Source organism: Tympanuchus pallidicinctus, unplaced genomic scaffold (assembly GCF_026119805.1).
Source record: "Tympanuchus pallidicinctus isolate F22 unplaced genomic scaffold, pur_lepc_1.0 scaffold15, whole genome shotgun sequence".
In the NCBI taxonomy this organism is placed as follows: domain Eukaryota; kingdom Metazoa; phylum Chordata; class Aves; order Galliformes; family Phasianidae; genus Tympanuchus; species Tympanuchus pallidicinctus.
The window spans coordinates 16,454,020-16,474,373 of record NW_026294669.1 but is presented as its reverse complement, the minus strand read 5'-3'; the positions used below and the strand labels follow the sequence as shown (position 1 = coordinate 16,474,373).

Genomic DNA, 20,354 nt, shown 5'->3' with positions numbered 1-20,354 from the left:
CTTTGTAAGAATATGTAGAGAAGCTTTGTCTCTCTTAGACAAACTGTTTTACATACATGTTTGTATACACTGTATAATATCCTTCCTCTGGTGAGAAGGAAAAAAAAATTAAAAAGCAATGTGATAAATAACCACTATGTATCTCTTTTTTTTTTTTCTTTTCTTTTTTTTTTTTTTTTTTTTGTATGATGAATGACTTATGAAAAAGCCCTCCAGATATGACTTGCTTTGGCATTTGAGAGAAGTGAGGAAATAAAATAAAGGAAATATAAACTATTATTTAAACTCTTATCTGTTGTTGTTTTGTTTTCCCTAAATATCTGTTTCTCTCCCATCTTCCTCCCTTCCTCTCTCTCTCTTTTTGTAGTGGTAGATGCTGGAGACCTTCCGAAGGATGTGCATGAGACTGCAGATGTAGGCTGGGGCCAGTTTCCTTTGCCCTTCAGAACATGAGGAAGTTAAGACAAAGAAAGTATGCCTTTTCCATTTGATCTTTATTTATATATTTTGATTTAATAACGGTAACTTTTCAACAAGCTCTGACTTTTGTCTTGCAATATAGATTGTTCCTAGAATTGCATGGCAACAAGCAGAATCCATTTTAAGGGTAGATTTTCATACTTAATTTTATTTATGACATGAACGTAATACTGTGGTTTTATAACAAATCTCACTAACACATGAAAGACTGTTTAAGACAATAATATGATGAGTCCTCCTTTCAGTTCAGATTCTGTGTGAGAGGGTTAATGTCTGAGCACACTGGAGTCACCCCCGTGGATTAATCCAGTGGGCTCAGACCAGTCCTACTTGACTCTCCAAAACCAGAGTGATAATCAGCAAGTCTCTACACGAAGTTGACGAGTTAAGCAATCACAGTGACTTGACCATCAACTTGACCTTTAAGATCCCTTCAGAAGAGATTTGATCCACACTGATTTACTTTATCTCTCAGACTGCAAGATCTGTACTAAAACCCTGATTGACCAGAAGTCTTTTTTTTTTTTTTTTTTTTGTCTTATGTTAGCCAATGGCCCAATGTGAAAACAGTAAGTGAAAGTCACACCTTACTGAATTCGAAGGAAGGACTGCTTTCAATGGAGCTAGAATTTCACCAAGCAAACCCTATTGACAGTATTTGGGTCTCACCTGTGTCTGAAGAGATGTGAAAGCTTTTGTGATACCCCACAGTATCACTATGTAAAATGTATCTTGCAAGTTACTCTGATGTCTTCATGACACTAATGTGCATTTAAAAATAGTAGTTTTTATTAAAAAATGTACAATGATGACATAAATTATTTACTGAGTTACTGCAAAATGCTGTGTCGCCTGACATGATAATTATATTGTTCCACCATTCCACTGGAAATGAAAGCCTTTACTTACTTGTAAGTTATTTTTTACTGAACATTAGCAAAACAACATATTGGAAAAATTAAACACTAAAAACAACATTAGGCATTTATGTTACTGTCAGAGATGCAAATAATATAGGCATTGATGTTATCCACTGAAGCTTGTCCTCAGCTTTCCATAACCACTACTGAGTATCTTTTATTATTTAGGTTCATCCCTCACAGTTCTTTCAGATGGCATTTCCATAACAAAAGCAGATATTTTATGGGGGAGATAAATCATCTGCTTTTGTATCTGCTCCCTTTTTGGCTTTAAGGATGGCTTTCTACCTATATATTCCCTCATCTTTCTATGACTGGGTGACCAGTCTGGTAGATGAGGGAAGGGCTGTTGATGTAGTCTACCTAGACTTCAGCAAAGCCTTTGACACAGTCTCTCACAGGCTTCTGGGGAAACTGGCTGCCTGTGGTCTAAACAGGTATACACTTCTTTGGGTAAGGAACTGTCTAGAGGGCTGTGCCCAATGGGTAGTGGTGAATGGAGTGAAGTCCAGCTTGCGACCCATTTCAAGTGGTGTCCCCCAGGGGTTGATACTGGGGCCCATTGCTGGGCTGAAGTGAACGAGATGAAGTTCAACAAGGCCAAGTGTCAGGTCCTGCACTTTAGGCACATCAACCCTATACAGTGTTATAGGCTTGGGGATGAGTGGCTGGATGATTGTGAAGAACAGAGGGATCTGGAGATGTTGGTTGATGCTCGGCGGAACATGAGCTGACAGCATGCCCAGGTGGCCAAGAGGACCAATGGCATCCTGGCCTGCATTTGAAGTAGTGTAACCAGCAGCAGCAGGGAGCTGATCATCCCCCACTACTCAGCACTGGTGAGGATGCACCTTGAGTATTGTGTTCACTTTTGGGGCGCTCACTACAGGAAAGATGTTGAGGTTCTGGAGCGTGTCCAGAGAAGGGCAACGAAACTGATGAAGGGTCTGGAGCACAAGTCTTATGAAGAGCAGCTGAAGGAGCTGGGATTGTTCAGTCTGGAGGAGGCTCAGAGGAGACCTCATTGCACTCCACAACTTCCTGAAGGGAGGTTGTGGTGAAGAGGGATTTGGCCTCTTCTTCCAGGCAATGAGCAGGACACGGGGAAATGGCTGCAAGTTGTATCAGAGGAGGTTTAGATTAGACATATGGAAGAACTATTTCAGAGACTGGTCAGGCACTGGAATGGCTGCCCAGGGAGGTGGTGGAATTGCCATCCCTGGCAGTGTTCAAGAGGCGTCTGGATGACGTGCTGCATGATATGGTTTAGTGCTTGTGGTGGCAATGGCGATGAGGAGACGGTTGGACTAGGTGATCTTATAGGTCATTTCCAACCTTGTGATTCAATGATTCTATTGATCCAAATAGGTCTGATTCTTTCTGTATTGTATTGATAGAAGTGAAGTGTGGATATGCAGCTGCCACATTATGTATCTTCTATATATAATATTAGCTCTAGGCAAGTGCTAAAAATGTTTTCTGTTCATGCTGATGTAGTTTTCTGATGTTTATGAAATTTTATTTATGTAGGAGACAATTTAAAAAACAAACAAACAAACCCTAAATAGAACAACTACATCTATACCCAAGAAATTGAAGGTGAGAGAAGATGGGTACCTGGTGGTGTAAAGAAGGAAAACCACTGATTAATATCCCATACAATTAAAATTATAAAAGACAAAGCTCTTTACACACCTTTCCAAAAGCAGTGGCTTGTGCCACATATGACTCTTATTTTGGTTTTTATACTGATGTGATACTCCAAATATAGCATAAATTAATATTTTCCAGAAGGCAGACTTTGACCAGTTCAGGATGTTTGTTGCTGGGGTCCCTTGGGAGTTGCTCCTCAAGAGTAAAGGGGTCCAGGAAGCCTGGATGCACCTCAAGATGGAAATTTTAAAGGTATAAGAACAGGCTGTTCCTGAATGTGGTAAGGTGAGCTGTAGGGGAAGAAAACCAGTGTGAATGAATGAAGAACTACTGTTGAGACTCTGTAAGAAAAAGACAGTCTATGTCCTCTGGAAAAAGGGGCAGGCCACTTGGGGAGATTACAAGGAAGTTGCTAAGGTTTGAAGGGAGGAAGTTAGACAAAAGCCTAACAGATTGGCCAATGCAGTTAAAAGAGAATAAGAAGTCCTTTTACAAATACATCAACAATAAGAGAAGAACCAAGGAGAATTTCCATTCTTTACTTGATGCAATGAGGAATGTGACCACTAAGGATAGGGAGAAGGCTGAGGTCCTCAACGCCTTCTTTACTGCCTTTAATAGACAGATCATTTATCCTCAGGGCACTTTACACCCTGATATGGAAGTCTGGAATGCTATGCAGAATATATCCCTGGTGATTCAGGTGGAGAGAGTTAAAGAGCTCCTTCTCCATCTGGACTGTCGCAAGTCCATGGGACCGGATGGGCTCCATCCTAGGGTGCTGAGGGAGCTGGTAGGGGTGATTGCTGAGCCCCTCTCTGCCATCTACCCGCACTCCTAGTTGTCTGGAGAGGTCCCAGAGGATAGGAGATTTCCGATGTGACTCCCATCTACAAGGGCGGTAAGGAGAATCTAGGGATCTACGGGCCAGTCAGCCTGACCTCAGTACCAGGGAAAGTTATGGAGCAAATCATCTTGGGTGACATCACACGGCATGTGTGTGGCATCCAGGAGATCAGGCCCAGCCAACACGAGTTCATGAAAGACAGGTCATGCTTGACCAAACTCATCTCCTTCTACTACTTGGTGATCAGACTGGTAGATTAGGGAAAGGCTGTTGGTGTAGTCTATCTAGACTTCAGCAAAACCTCACAGTATTCTCCTGGGGAAACAGGCTGCCCTCAGCCTGGACAGGTATACCCTTCTTTGTGTAAGGAACGGGATAGACAGCTTTGCCCAGCAGGTAGTGGTTAATGGAGCTAAATCCAGTTGGTGACCTATTACAAGCTTACATTCTATAAGCATCAGTTTGCCATCAAAGCTACTATCCCAGGAACAAAACAGTTTAGAAACTCACTGATATTTTACTTTGCAGTTGACCGCAAATAATATTTCAAGGTCTGGTTGCCAATGTATGCAATTAAAGAGAATTTGGTGAAGTAGGAGGAGGAGGGGGATGGCTGGTAACTTCCAGTAATAACATGAATGTCAGTTATCTGTTGTCTGACGTTGAACCAAACTGTGAAATATGTGTAATTCTTTTAACGTTGCTACTGATGTAGTACCTGATTTTTGTTTCTTTTTTTCTTTGTACATGTGACTGCTTTTGACCATGACAGGTTTTCATAAATCTGGTGTCATTATAAAACACATGAATTGTGTCACTACTGCTACAACAAGAGAAATCCATCACGGATCAAAGTGCCAGGAAAAGTCCTATTTACTATATAAGCCCCACTTAAGCTTTCCAAATACAGCCTGAGTGGAATTTAAGTGGGCCATAGGCCACGTTTGGTTCCTATACACAAGCATGAATTTTACACTGTAAAAACAAACTGAAATATAAAGCATTTTTCTAATGTAATGCAGAGCTATGTGTAGTTACAAGGACATCCAGGGCTAGATATCTTTGCTAGTATGTTACCTTGAATACCATGTTATTTTTTCCAGAATGCAAAACAAAACAATAAAACAGTCCAATATTATTTTAATACTTTTAACATTGGACCTTTAGACTACATAGTATATTATATCTATCTAAACAGAGCTGTCTATATCCTGCTCAGATCATAAGCTTTGCTCAGGGATCATGCCTATCTCCTCATTTGTACATTATCGAGAGTGCTGTAAGCAACCCAAGAACTTCTCTGTTGTGAGAGATTCACTGTAATCAGAAAAAAAAAATTACAATCATTTATTTATATATGCAAAAATATAAGCCATTACATTACATAACATATATTTTTGATTGCAGAAAGCAATTGTGTTTCTTCACCATAAAGCTCTTTGACTTAAGAAGCCACTTCAGATCATACTGCATCCTTTTTATCCCCCACCATACTTAAATGCAATGTTAACTGATGCTTATAAGGTGCATTTTATATAGTAGGTAAAATTGTTGAACTCCTCAAAAATAATGACAGACCAAGCAACATGATGCTTGACTAATAATTAAAAGTCTAGGGAGACATGTCACACCATTCTTTGTGATGAGTAAAACACTTTTTATGATTGATTTCAGCACAGATCTCAGCATCTGTCTCCTTTCTTTCTAAATCTCAGTGTTTACTCAGCATTGCAGGCTATCATATTCATTTGTTTCAAAGCACTTTAAGAAACTGTGTACCACTAGAGACCAAAAATCTCCACTGAGCTGCTTTGAATCAGATACATGATATTAAAGATCCTTTTTTGTTCTAGAGCTACTAATTTGTCTCTACTTGAATAAAACAATGGAAAATAAAATACTCTCTTCATCAAGGCTCATGTACCTAATTCAGTGTAATATTTCATTTCAAATTGTCTCATTTTATTCTCTCTGATTCTGTTAAAAAAAAAAAAATCACTACAGTGGAAGAAAGTCAAACTAGAGATTATATTAGGCCGAGGCAAATGGTATTCACCTTTTATAGTCCCTATGTTTTATAATGAAGATACTTCATTGAAACAATGATGCATACTTCAACAGTTCCCCGGAGAGCAGTGAATCCTGTTTGGAGAGATTCATGAATATGTGCATTAGCACAATCCAACTGGAACTTGCCCTTAAAAAAGAACCACAAGAGAAGCTGATCTGTTCCTGCTTATGTATATAATCAGAAGTTTATCATATTATCTACCCCTCCAGAGGGAAAAGCAAATGCATATTCTTCTACCACTTTCAAATGAGAAATGCCAAAAGAAACAACATTTTTCCCTCCCTACACTTTCACTGACATTTATTGTATGGATCCATAAAGACCTTTCAGAACATGAGGAAAGAATATATTATGAATTTCTGTAAATGAGGATTTATTTTGCATACAATTAGTCATAGCGTAAACCTTTCAAAAAAAATACATCTGCATTAATTTAGTCAAGGCCATCAATAAACCTGAAGTGAGTTCAAAGACTGCTTTAGATGGCAGCGAGATGAGACAAACATTTCACAGAGTCAAGGCTTGCAAAGATATACATGAAGCTCTGTGTCCTGAAGATGAATGAGGAACACTTGGCAGTTCTTGAAGCAGTAGTTTATTTAAAGTACAAAGAATTCAGTGAAAAATACTTCTGGCCAGCAGTTGGTGCCCGGCTTTCAAGAAAAATGGCAGACCACCACTAAGCTAGTGACAATGATAAAGAATAGCCACATAGATTTGCAGATTTATCTTTAGGTTTGTAGCAACCTCAGCTCTATGAAAAAGAGTATAGTGGTGAGACTTCTTAGCATCTTTTAAAACAAGCTAAAAAGAGCTATGCCCTATGATGGTGCATATTATTAAGTGATCCTCACGTATGCCAGACAGTAGCAATAAGCTTTATCACCCAAAATGAGCAATCGCTTGATCTGAGCTAGGAAAGATTAAACAGTGCAACAAAATGAGAAAGAACCGAATTATCGATCATCTTCTGGCAAAAATTTGCCACAGCCTTATTACCACCTCTTCTGCACCTCCTTGATTCTGCAGCACTCAGATCCATTTATATTGGTAGTTGGTGGTGCTAAATGCAAAGTAGAGTTTGCTTTAAAATGTCTTCAATTTTATTCTGGCTAGGAAAGGTTCTGATGCTACTGACTGGCATGTTTAATTTAAACTGTCAAATAATCATTACTAAGACATCTGTGAAAATGAATTTGGAGAAACTCTTACACGACATAACTTCCTATCACCAAAAGTCACAGAGGTTGTAGAGTTTTTTGTAGTTTGTTGTCTTTTTTTTTTCCAAGTACATATTAGGAGTCCAGCTTTGTTCCTTGCAGCCCAGAGATCCTGCATACAAAGCTTTCCGGATGTCTACAATCCTCTGTGTCCTGAAAGCAAAGCATCACTGCAACTCTACACAGTAGTTTTTACACTTTGAGGGGAGAAGCATTATGCCTTCTAAATAAGATATATAGAAGAGGCATAATTATACCCTCTAAAGAGGATATAATCTCATAATTGTGCAGTAGAGCTGTCCTCAAATTGCACCGCAGACTGTACTTGCATGCCTGATAGATTAACACCAGGCTCAGCTTCTAGTTTGAGGGTATTATTTTTACTTAAAAGCTGATTGAATATTTCTGAATGTATGTGTGCACACATACATGGTTTTGTGTATATAAAATGCACTACTCACTAAAGCAGAACTGCCTTTTGGTTTTGTTTTCATACATACACACGCATATATATGGAAACCAAGCACTTGAAACACTTGTTTGTACCTTTTTTTTTTTTTTTCCCACAGCTAATAATGGCTCTTCACTGTGAAAAGAAAAACACTTTTTTAAATCTAGGGGTGGGGAGAAAAGCTAGCAGGTTTACTTTGCTTAACTTGCTGTGGTGTACAACATTCAGCTACAGCACTGCAGTAATTACTATATGTCATCAAATAACCAGCATAAGCAGATGTGCTGCTCCTCCTCATTGACTTTACACAGAGGTTTAGAGAACAGGAGCAGGGCACTATGCCTATTCCTAGCCCCACATAGGCATGCACATGCTTAAGCACAGAACAAAAAGTTCTTAAAAGAAAAGAAATATTTTGTGCTGAATAATTCACCACTCCTAGTGCTTTGGCTGGGTATGGCATTGGAGAGAAATAACAGTGTAAAATGGCAAAAGCCAGGAAATTTAGACGTTTCTGTAGGCGCAAGGAGAAAATGCATCAGCCATGTATGTATTTCTAAACATTTATATTTTCATCCTTGCTGTCTAGTGAGTTTTTGAACTTGTGCAAAACAGCAGTTTTCACAAGTGGAACTGTGATGTTGGTGAAGACAAAGCTTGTGCATCACAGCAGGGGCTCGGGGGGGGGGGGTCGTGGTGGGGAACGAAGGTCAAAGGGTAAATTCCAATTGCTGAGACATGTTTTTATGAGTTGAATCTTAACCATGTGATAAGCAGCATTCAGACTCTGAGTAAAAGGCAGGAAGAAATAAGCACTGGGGAGAATTTTGTGATCCACTGTACAAATTGGACAAGAGTTGAGCTCTTCCTTTCCACTGGTTGTTTGCTTCTGTTCTAGTGCTCAAACGAAAGGTCCTTATATAATTAACATTTTCCCTCAGCTTTTGAAAGTGGAGCTGAAAATAAGCACTTGGTTTCTGCTGCATTTGTGGTAATTACTTCTGCTTCATACAGTGCCTTTCATTCACAGTGTACAAAAAAGAGAAGAAAGCTGCTGATACCTCTTGGTAGAAACAACATGCTTTTACACCACCAGCCATTACACCACATACAAGAGCTCTGTGGGCAGAAACTGCAGACACCTGTGTAAACGTGCAACAACAGCAGCTTTCACACAGCATATGTAGCAAACTTTGCACCAGATTATGCCCATCTCACCAAAACAGGACAGGGGGCAACCAGGACTTACATCTTCCTGACAGACCCTTCTCCTACTGATGAGAATCTTTCTCCTGTTAGTCTGTTCTCTTGATAGCTAGGAGAGCACAAATCCTGCATCCAGGTACATGTTATCTGTAATATCCATTTACAGGATGGATAAGTTAATTATTAGCCATGTTGGGGCTGAAGTAATGAAGCTCTGTTTACCATTATCTCTACAGAAGCCTATGTGGGCCACAAAAATGATCCAAGGGATGGAATACCTCTTCTACAAGAACAGGCTGGGAGAAGTGAGGCTGTTCAGCCTGGAGAAGCCCAACAGTAGCCTTTCAGTATGTAAGAGGAGGATGGGAAGGCTGTAAGAAAGGAGGAGTCAGATTCTTTAGCAAGGTGTGTTGGGATCAGACAAGGGGATATTGCTTCAAACTAGAAGAGGGGACATTTAAATCAGATAAAAGGAAGAAGCATTTTACGAAAGAGTGGTAAGGAACTGGAACAGGTTGCCCACAGATGTGGTGGAAGCCCCCTTCCTGGAGACATTCAAAGTCAGACTGGAAAGGGCTCTCTGCAACCTCCTTGATCTCTAGGTGTCCCTGCTCATTGTGAGGAGCTGGAAGAGACATTTCAAGGTCATCTAGTCCAACTCATCCAAGGATGAGCAAAATGGGATTTTGGTAGGCAGGGACATCATTGCTACTGAAAATTGCTGAAGATGTTTCACTGGAAGAACTTATTACGGTGAAGAGGAAAGGTTGGTTGGTGGCTGTATGACTGACCTTGCTAAATTAAGTTCTCTGTTGATGCAACTGCTTCATGTGACTCAGAGAATGTTCCACAGCTCATGCGTGCAAAAATAATTAATCTTTTGCTTTTGTAGAATTTGGGAAGTACTGCAAGTAATACACCACAAATTAGGCCAAACAAAAAGAATGAGCTGCTAAACTGTTGTTACTATATATGAAAGAAGGTTTAGAAAAGAAGGTCTTCTCCTTTTCCTGTTCTCAAAGCTCTGTGAACACTGACAGTAATTTAATCTAACCAGAACCCACCCACATAGTTTGACTCCTGTGTTTTGACAGACAATTCACCAGTTCCTCAGTTGCTCTAAAGCAGCAGAGTTTCATTTCAGTCACTGGAGCTACACTGGTATATTCCACTTATGGATCTGATCCAACACATACAAATAGATACAGGAGGAGAAGAGTTCTGTCTATTTTGTCCTTTTGAACAGCATCTGCTCTCTATGTTTTTTCATACTTAGCAAATTATCATTAAAAATACCAATATCAAAAAATACCATAAAAATTACCAGATTCTATAAGTGGCAAAAAATACTTCACATAAACCTGGTACGAGTTCCTCAAATGAGTAAATGCCACTGACTTTTAAGGACAGTGCATGTGAGGTTAAGCTGATAGAATTATCACTGAAGTTCATACAGGTGTGAAGTACAGTCTACTTCACATCAGTAAAATTTACAAATGGCAGTAATTGAAATGTATCATTTGACTCTGAATAGAGCTGTAACATCCATGCTCAAATTTCTATCAGAGATCCAGATCTTTCTAGGTCCTTCAGGGTTAATAAGTATTCTTAGCAGCTTGAAGAACCAGTCCCTCTATTAGCCACTACGGAAGCGTTACGCTTGTCCTAGAAGAATCAAAATGTAGTAATGGAGCACATCTTTCCACTTCTTAGGTTTTCATTGCAGTATCTTTCTTCTGTACTGCTTTTATAATTGAGTTTCCCTATTTTGGAATGGGTTCACTTGACCTCAGAATAACCAAAAATATTACTAAATTTTTTTTCACCGTTTTCTAAGGAAAAAATGATTTCCTTTACTCGTAGTGTCAGCAAAATAATAAATTAATGTTACTTTGCTGATAGCACACTGGTCAAAATATGTAAACCTAAATAGACTATTTGCAATGCTAAAAGCTGACTCAAACCTTTTTATTTAAAACAGAGCTATTAAATAATCTACAATAATCTATTAAATAATCTACAAAGTCAAAATAATTAAAACCTCCCTATTTTAGGCTGGAGAATTTTTAACAGCATTAAGACTTTCACAAAGCTGAACAAAAGCTTTCTGAGGGAAGTTTTAGAAGGAATTTCTTTGTTTTGTCCATATTCTAAGTGCCCTCTACTGCCAAAGGAGTTGTACTACATAGAGAGAGCGCTCAACTGCAAACAGAAAGTAGAAACCCACCCAGAGACTGGTAGAAAGGTAGAAAGGAAGACTTCTGGTATTTCTTTTCAAGATTCATGTGGCTGGACTGGAAAGCTACTGACAATAGAATTTTACTTTTCTTTTCTCTTTTTTTTTTTTAATAATAAGAGAAAATCCAGTTGGTGAATGGAAATAAGCAATCCCTTATTTCTACTAGCTATGTGTTCCTTTTTTTCTTCTGCAGCTTACCACCCTCTCTAGGCTTCTCTACATATCTGTAATGCTCATTTCTGCTTATGAGAAAGTTGTGACTCTGCCCGACATATAGGCAAGTTTTACACTTGCACTGTAAAGATGGGCAGAAGCCAGCCACTCATGGGGGGCTAACAGGGTGCAATGGCTGCAGAGGATAGGGAGCTGTATTCAATGCTGTGTTCACTGGTATCACAGTAATCCCTGGGTTTCTTAAGTTGGGTTTTGCTCTGACTGGAAGGAGCACACTCCAGCTTCCAACCAGCTCAGAGCCATACACCTTCCTCGGGTGCCTCTTATTCTGCACTTCTCTGCAGGACAATTTTCATTTTTAATGAGCTCACATCGTTCAATAATTACTAAAAGCAATTTAAGAGTTTCTGACTTTGTTTTTCCCATATGCAGCAGTCCAATTTAGAGAACCCATGTCTGCTGGATAAGCAGCCATGATTTGATTGGGAAAGGTCCTGAAATGGGCAGGAAAATACAACTGCACATCATCTCAATAGTCACAGTGACAAAATAAAAGGATCAACATGCACTATATTGTATTCAAGATAGTCTTAGTGCATTTAATGTTTTGTGCTATGCATATCACAAAAACACACTGCACATATACTTCTGTATACACATGCACACATACATATATGTGCATGAAGTTATTGTGCATTAGTGGTGGTGGGTATTACAGTCACCCTGGCCGAGCTGTGAAGAAACAAAGCCACAGAACCTGCACCCCCTGATCACATTAACCCTTCATCCTCCAGCTCATCCTATTCTTTTGATACAGTCATTCCCTGACACGCTTCCAGCCCCCGTTCAGGTCAGTTTGAGGCAGGGCGCGGCCACTGCCTCTGAATGATGCAGAAATCCTGGAAAGGGGGAAATTGCAGCTGCTTTTTGCTGGCACAGAGGCCCTGCTGGTTACCGAGGCGACCGTTGCCGAGCGGGTCCAGCCCCATCCCCAGGACTCTGGGAGCTGTCAGGAGCATCCAGCAAGGCGCATTTATGGATGACAGCCAGTGCTTGGCTTTAAAAAAGTATCTGAGAAATTACATTTTTGCTTTTTTTTTTTTTCCCCCTTCAGATTCACAATATGAAAAACATTCTATAGACCTCTATGACCTCAGGGGATATTGAAAAACTATAAAAGCAAGAGCTCAGCTATATTTGCTGGTCTTCCTCATGAACATACAGGATTATTTTCCACATATGTATTCTAAAGTCCAACCAAGCTGGACACAGAAAATAAGGCAAGCTACAGAGACAGCTTGGTTACTTTTGGGAAAGGTTTTGAAACTAATTTCCTTCCCAATAGTAAGACATCACATTATTAATGATTTTGCTAGAAAATAGCAGAATTCTAAAAAAAAAAAAAAAAAAAAAAAAAAGTGAATTAATGATACAGGTACATTAATTGTAAAGTCAGTTCTTGGATTGGCTAGCTATGATTTCTCAATAAAATTTATACACAGAACATCAGGAACAGGTGTTCCTGATTCACAATTATATTTTGTTTCTAGAAACACTGTTATGTTTTCCAGTGCAATTAAAGTTACATCAGCCATATGAAATGAATCTGAATTATTTCACGCTGTCTATACTAGGGTGCTTTTGCACATGTAAGAGCTATGAAGCTGCTTGCTCTTGAAAGTGAAGTGCTTTGTTTTGGCACTAGTAATTTTCAGCATAATGTTGCTGTAAGCTTTCCAAGAGTAAGACGCCAGCTTTTATTATTTGAATCTCTATGTCATTTTTTTCCTCATATTATTTGATATAAGAAGTAACAAAGATGTTGATTTTTTCCTACATCTGTCAATGGATTTTCTTCTGGATGAAATAGTTTGAGGTAACAAATTTGATTACGTGCAGAAAAAACACATTCTAAAGAGCTCTTTAGTGTAGACAAACTGACTGCAAGTGTAAACCAGAAAAATTCAAATGAGCAAGAGACTACATATGAAATAAATACATAGCTATTCTACAAGCAATATCATTTCTTAGTATCTTCTGATCAGAACTTGATACTTTCAAGGAAGGAATGTTCCAGTCAAGCAGAACTCATTGAGTTTACTATGGGAGTAACTGTGGACTTAAGCGACTTCTGGCGTACCTGTAGTATATTGAGTTATACCAACCTATGGCAGAAGATCAGAGCTAATAATATGCAGTAGATCTCTCTGCTGCCCCACAAGTTAGTTATTTCTGCATGGAGATATATCAGAAATGGACACTGGCTTTCTTGTCAAGTTTGCCTCAGGAATGAGAAGTGAAAGAAAAATAACTGCAAGCATAGTTACTCCTTGAAATCTGGTAGTTTAACTGAAAACAAAACAAACAAACTGCACAGGTGGAGTTTGTTCTCCCAAGTGTGGTACAGCTTCTTCCACAGTGGTTCCACCGTGTCACCAGCCAAACCACTAAAGGTGACTGAAGAAATCCAGGACTGGGAAAACCAGTCAGCAACAGACTGAGGTTAAAGTAGAATTAAAATACACTTGGGAAAACTAGCAGTAGAAATAAAGGAGGAAACAGACAAATGGCGACCCCATGCCATTATATTAGTGTTTCTTAGCTGCTCACTTTGTTCACAGACAGTAAAGGACTTGGAAGATGAGGATGGATGGTCAGCAATGACTTCTCATTAGCCCACTTGGACTGAGACCCCCAAGCAGAAAAAATAAGCTTGCCAGCTTCCTAGCAAAAAAAGACTCAGTGCACATGCTGCTAATGGTAGCCTTTACTGGAAGACCAGCTTTCTAAGTTCCAGCTGTTTGAAATCAAGATAACAAGTTCCTTACTCCTCCACACCAGAGGCCAGCACTCCCCAGACTCACTGCTGAAAAGCATCCCAGCTTCCTTGTTCTGGCACAGGACCTCACCCTTCTCTGCCTTCTACTTTGGTTTACACGCACACTTCTCCTGCTTAATCTCTCTCTCTCTTTCACACACACACACACACACGTGTACACTCTCCTTCTATGTATGTACTTACATTATGGATTCATGGGTTGTCACACACATTCCAGAAATATGCTTTACTTGTGGTATTATTGCAGTGCATAAATAAACTGTACATGCAAATACATAGCTATCATTAATATTCCTTCATACCCTTCATCCTGCTCTTCATTAACTTATTACCATGCTATTGCTCAAAGGAAACAAAGGCCACAGTCTGATTTGCTTAGCACAGAGATGCACAAGTAAATGCAAAGAAATTCTGATTATTATCCATGGATTATAAACAAATACTGCATGACTTCAACATTAAGAGTTCAGCCTTCAAGACACTAAGAAATCCTCAGCAAAGAATAAGGAATGAAGTAATTTTATTTAAAGAATATGCTACTGCTGTATTGGAAGAAGTCATATAAAGCTGAAGTCCTCTTCATTTCAGATTATTAAAAATTATTTAACAAGAAATCAAAATATGCAGAAGCTTTTCTCAGCCTGATTACAGAAGATTTCAGTAACTACTTGCTTAGGTTTCAGTAAGTGCTAATAAAGCTTGCCATCACTGTGAGGAAAACAGCCACGTACTAGAATACTACAAGGTACAGTCCTACTTATGTCAAGCAGTAATAGGGTGATTGCTTATTTTGAAGTATTAAACAAGAGAATTTAATGAATGTTGATCAACTTCAGTTTACGGCAGACAGATGTTATCAAACTATCTGATGAAAATGCAAATTTGCTTGATAATGACAATATTATTGCTGTAATAGGATCTATGAATTGATATTTGATATGCTTTTTTGAATGTCTGAATTGAGGATCTAGAACTACATAAAATAACTGTTGTACATATTATGTAACTTAAAAATCATTTGATACTTGTTCTAAGTAGGAAATTATCACTAAACAGTTGTCTGTGGTAGCATCTTACTGGGATTCTTTATGCCCCCACATTGTCCCATTTTTATTAATAATCTGTGGAAAACATATATTCACCTAATTTCTTACAATGTTTCCAAATAAAGGAAAGTCTGTGAAGTGATAAATAAAGATAAAAGCAGATCATTGATATATGCATTATATAGAGGGTAAGCACAGTCAACTATGTGCTTCAGTGCCACTGATGAAAGTCTGTTCATCTATATAGAAGAAAATATATGGTCAGGAATTTCATACGGCTAAATACGACGAAGATTTTAAGGCAGTATTTCTAAAAAAGAAGCAATCATAGCAGATATGCAGCTAAACATGAATTGTTTATGAGTAAACACTGTGGCTATTATAAGAAGGAATAAGGTTCAATGGCATAAAATATAGCTGAAGTTTATATTGCTTTGACATTGGAGCTTGTACTATTGGAATCCAACACTGCTGTACATGTTCATTAAAAAATAAAAAAATAAAAATCAGATGCTTCAGAAAAGACATAGGAGAAAGACTGAAAAGTTTCAAAAACATTAATGTTAAGATTAAAAATGCTGATGGTAAAGCTATGTTGTTAACTCATTTAGTCCACGATTGAGTCCAGAGTCCTGATCACCCATTCTGAATTTCACTTGACTCATTTTATGTCTAGTTGGGATTAATCCATTTCTTTTTCTTTTGGAAAGAACATATTCTTGGAGGCAGCATTTTAGATAATTTGATGTTCTTGAGTTTCACTACTACTGACTTATAAGGAAGAATACCCTCTAGATACTCTTAGGACAAATGCAGAAAAAGTGTAAGTATATATGCAGTTAAATGATATGAGTCAGAGGCAAGGGAAGGCCCGTAGTACAGAATCACCAATTTGCCTTGAGATATTTGCTCAAGTTTTAGTCTGGGCACTGTTACCAATGCAGTAGAGGTAAGATTCTGAACTTATCACAGAGAAGGTTGAAAGAGCATATTTTCTCAAATCTACAGTTATCTTGTGGGGAAAAGTACTTTGGAAAATGTTGAGTTCTTCAGTCTCATAAAAAAATATGGTAAGACCCAACAGCTGAAAACAGAATTAAGAAAAATTCAGAGTAGACATAAGGTTTGTACCTTTAACAGTGTGGGTAATCAGGCATTGTGAATTAGAAAGCTAGGACTGTACTGAAGTTTTTATGTCCACTCAGTGGTTAAGATCACATCTTTCTCTGGAAGATACTGTCAGTTCAACCATAGATGTAAGATCAGACGATAAAAATTCAGGGAAATTCTGTGTTTTGTGTGGAAAACACAATATATAACTACAATATCCATTTTTTTTGCATTAAAATTTGCATATTTGTGAAGGGCAGAAATATGAAATATTTGTGGATAGTAAGAAATTCTATTCTGTGTGTACCCTTTCCCCTCTGGCCTTCAGCTAGCTGGGACTCTATCTGCTATATGCAAGCCAAACGATGCCATAGTAGCGAATAGCTGATTTGTTCAGGAACTGGAAGATTGTACCGCCAGCTCAGCCCCTCTTCCCTAAGCAACTGCAAAAGGTTTAAAACAGGATAAAGTCATCTATTGCATTCAGGGTCATCAGTATGACAGAAAATAATCAAGAATGAAAAATCATGAGCTTAGAGAGGAGAGAACTAGGAATGTACTCAGACCTGTATACGGTGATGCTACACTTCAAAGCAATATTTTAACCCATGACTCTGAAATGTCTATCTGCTCGATTCTCTGCTTGCCCAAGCACTGAAATGCCAGTTCAGTAGATGACCTTAACCATCCATTCCTTTTCCTTCATGACCAAACTCAAAATGATATTTCCACAAATGTCATATTCTTTACATCACTTTCCTTTTTTTTTTTTCTTTTTTCTTTTTTTTTTTTTTTTAAACCAGATTTTTCAAATCTCTCAGACACCTGGAATTCCAGAGCAAGAACCAAATCTTTGTTCTCCACAATGGCAATAAACTATCAGAATTGAGGATTAGACATAGATTGCAAGATATAGATTGCAGCAGCCACATATAATGCCACATATCACGGAGAAAGGAATCAGTTAGCCTTTATGCTTCTGTAAGAAAATAAAATTTAACCCTTGACACAGAGATTAATAATTATCTAACATTTAAAGCTCTTTCCTTTAGTTATTTCCAAGAAATGCTTAGAACTTGAGTCTGTGCATACTTGTTGCCACTTAAACTTTTATAGACAGTTGTAGAACTTTTGAAAAGGAAAAGTTCATCTTCCCTGAACCTGCACATTGCCTAACAATGCCCATAATCATTTGCTCATTTCATCAATTTCTACATTTATTAGAGTTATAACACATATTAGAGAGAGCTAACATTTTTTGCATGGTTACCAGACCTTCTCTAATGTCAGAATGAAGTTGAGTGTGTAAAGATTTCAAAGATTAGGATCACTGCATGGATAGCACGAGTCCTATTTATGTCTAAGGATATCATAGCACCTGAGATCAGAAGAGGTATTTAGACCAGTAGGTCACAATTTCACTATGAAAAAGGATGGTGCTTTCTGTGATGGATCCTAAAGCCAAATAAACTGGACAGTACACCATGCTGCCAAGTCTCCCGAGCTTCTTATATGGGAGACAACTGTGGCCATGGAACACCTCCGTTCCACTAGAATTGGCTTTAAAAAAAATAGCGTATTCCATGGTTCTGTGCACCTAAAGGTGTATGCAGATAAATTGAAGGAATAATATTCATGAACACAATTAAATATTGTTAGAGCCCCTACTAAGTTTCAGACATTATACTAAAAAAAATTCCTTCTCAAAATCCCATATCAACCACGTTTCCTCATGAGATGACAAAGGATGGAAAACTACATTACGTCACAGTTCCTGAAAAATGTCATCTGGAGCAGCAATCCTCCAGCAGCAGCAGCAGCTGAAGTAGGTGCTCTGCACATCAGCCTCACTCCTCTCAGCACTGCCTTCCTGAGGGCTGCAGCCTCATGTTGCCCTTTGGACAGCCATGAGCACTGCTGCTGCCAACAATGGCCTCATTCTCTGTGACAGGAAGACCGCTTATACAGCAAAATGGTAACTGTCTGTACAGCATCCTCTGTGGCAACTACATGAATGCCAGCCTTGTCTTATGCTCTGGTTTTCGTATAATATCTGCTTTTATTGTCACCTTAGCCATATATACAACTTTGAAATGTAACATTCTCTGCCTCCAGCTTCAGCTGGAAACCAAGCCATGACTTACACCTTAAAGTGCTCAGGAGAGATGAGCAGTTGATGATGCATATAAATTTGTCTATCTCACATGTCTGTTTAACCTCAGAGAGTTCCCAAGACACTGAGATGTGCAGAGAGCAGGACAAATGGTATACTGTGAAAGTATGAACCTTCCAGTTACACCTGTATTTTGTGTGCACCCTCTGCTCAGTTCTCCACAGTAGTTAAAAGTGTACTAAGTCCTTCATCAAAAAGAAAAGCATCCCTTGCAATTAAAAGACTTAAACAGAGCAAAGGGAAGATGTGTGGGAAACAAAAGCACTTCCGGAAGAAAAGACCACAACTTCCATGAGTAAAATACAAATAACCGTTAAACTTCAAAACAAGAGCAAGGAAAACAACGTTGATTCCCGTGAATGTATCAAGAAAGGAGTGGGTCTGGTTTCAGTGTCAGAAAAAGATGAGGGAACTGTGAACTACAACAGGATGAGCACCCAAAAAATAGACCAATAGCACCCAAAAAAAGAAGAGTAACATAAAGTATCCTCAGTTTGAGTTTTAAAACATAGTTTTTCTCATGTTAATGAAAACTGATGTATCAAAACATCAAGACAGCAAATTCCATCCTGGAAAAATCTTTCCATAGTTGCTCACAGATGTCTGCTTTTTGATTTTTGGTTCTCCCACTTTTTCCCAAATAAGAGGCCCAGTATTGGACAATATCCTGGTACACACCAGTGCATATTAAGAAAAGCACAGGCTGACTTCAGATTTTTCTTGTTTACAATTTCAGGCTGAATTCTGCCCTCCAGTCCTGACTCCAATGGGAGTAACACTTGTGTAATTGAATACGAAATGCAACCCTCAGGGTTTGGTCTAACCGGTAACAGAACTTTGTGTGTTTAATTCATTTTTAGGTTAGGCTTTTTTTTTTTTTTTTTTTTTTTTTCAAATTGGGACATAGGTTCTGCTCTCATATTAAGAATGAAGATTATAAAAGTGTAGACAATTATCTTATGTTTCAGTACAATCATACTTCTATGCATACATGCATATGTAACATGGGGAGATAAAGAAGGAAAAAAGTCTGGAAGAATTTATTTTTAGAAAAGATAACATTAAACACAGCTTGTTGTTGTTGAAAAAGTCTTCAAATCAAGTGCAGTATCTTCTTGTTTATTGATGAAAATACTACAGAGCTCACCTACAACATTGTTCTATTGTAATGAGAAGGGCCAAAAGCAAACTCTCTGAGAGGGGGAGCAGGCCTTGCTGCTTTGGATGTTACTGCACAGTACATTTGCAGAGTTGAACAGAGAATGGCCAGTTTTGTAGACATTTACCTGCCTTTAATTTTTTGTGCTGTGAAATGTGACAATAACATTTAAGGTGGAATGAAAAAAAAGATTAGTAGATTAGTATGGTCATAAAAGAGCTGAAAGCCATCAAAAAATAAAACTACAAACAAACAAACAAAGAAAACCCACCAAAAAAACCCCAAACCTTTCCACCCTGTCCAACATATTTGGGTTTTTAACTCTCTAAAAATTAGAAGGCTCTTAGACCAGCACCGCTATGCAACGGCAGGGAATGGGGAATTGTGGAAAACAGAAGTGTGGAATGTTAGCATACTGGGACAGGAAGAAACTGCTAAGGTGAGAAGCTATTCACCCATGCTGTCTTAAGAGGCTGTGCACAAAATCAAACAGTAATGGTGCTCTGGTTCAAAGCTGGCACAGAGGTAAAGAAACAAAATGTGATTACCGTGACATTAATCTTCAAAATGTCCCTGCAAATGATCCTAGTAACTCCAGTCCTGCAAGTTCATTTTTGTACCAGATTAAATATATTGAGACCATAGGAAAAAGAAAAAAAAGAAAATATAAGAAGAGGGTCAAGCAGTCATGTTCTAAAATCTTTAATAGTTGTTAGATCACATCAATGTATGTGTGGATAACAGTCAGTTGATACAGTGTGACTGG

At 38.4% G+C, this 20,354-nt stretch overlaps 1 long non-coding RNA gene across 12 annotated transcripts in view; it reads right to left on the bottom strand.

Annotated features, from left to right (window-relative positions):
- The window catches only part of LOC128076673 (uncharacterized), a 310,987-nt gene that overhangs the window by 60,791 nt on the left and 229,842 nt on the right, over window positions 1-20,354 (bottom strand). The window lies entirely within an intron of this gene.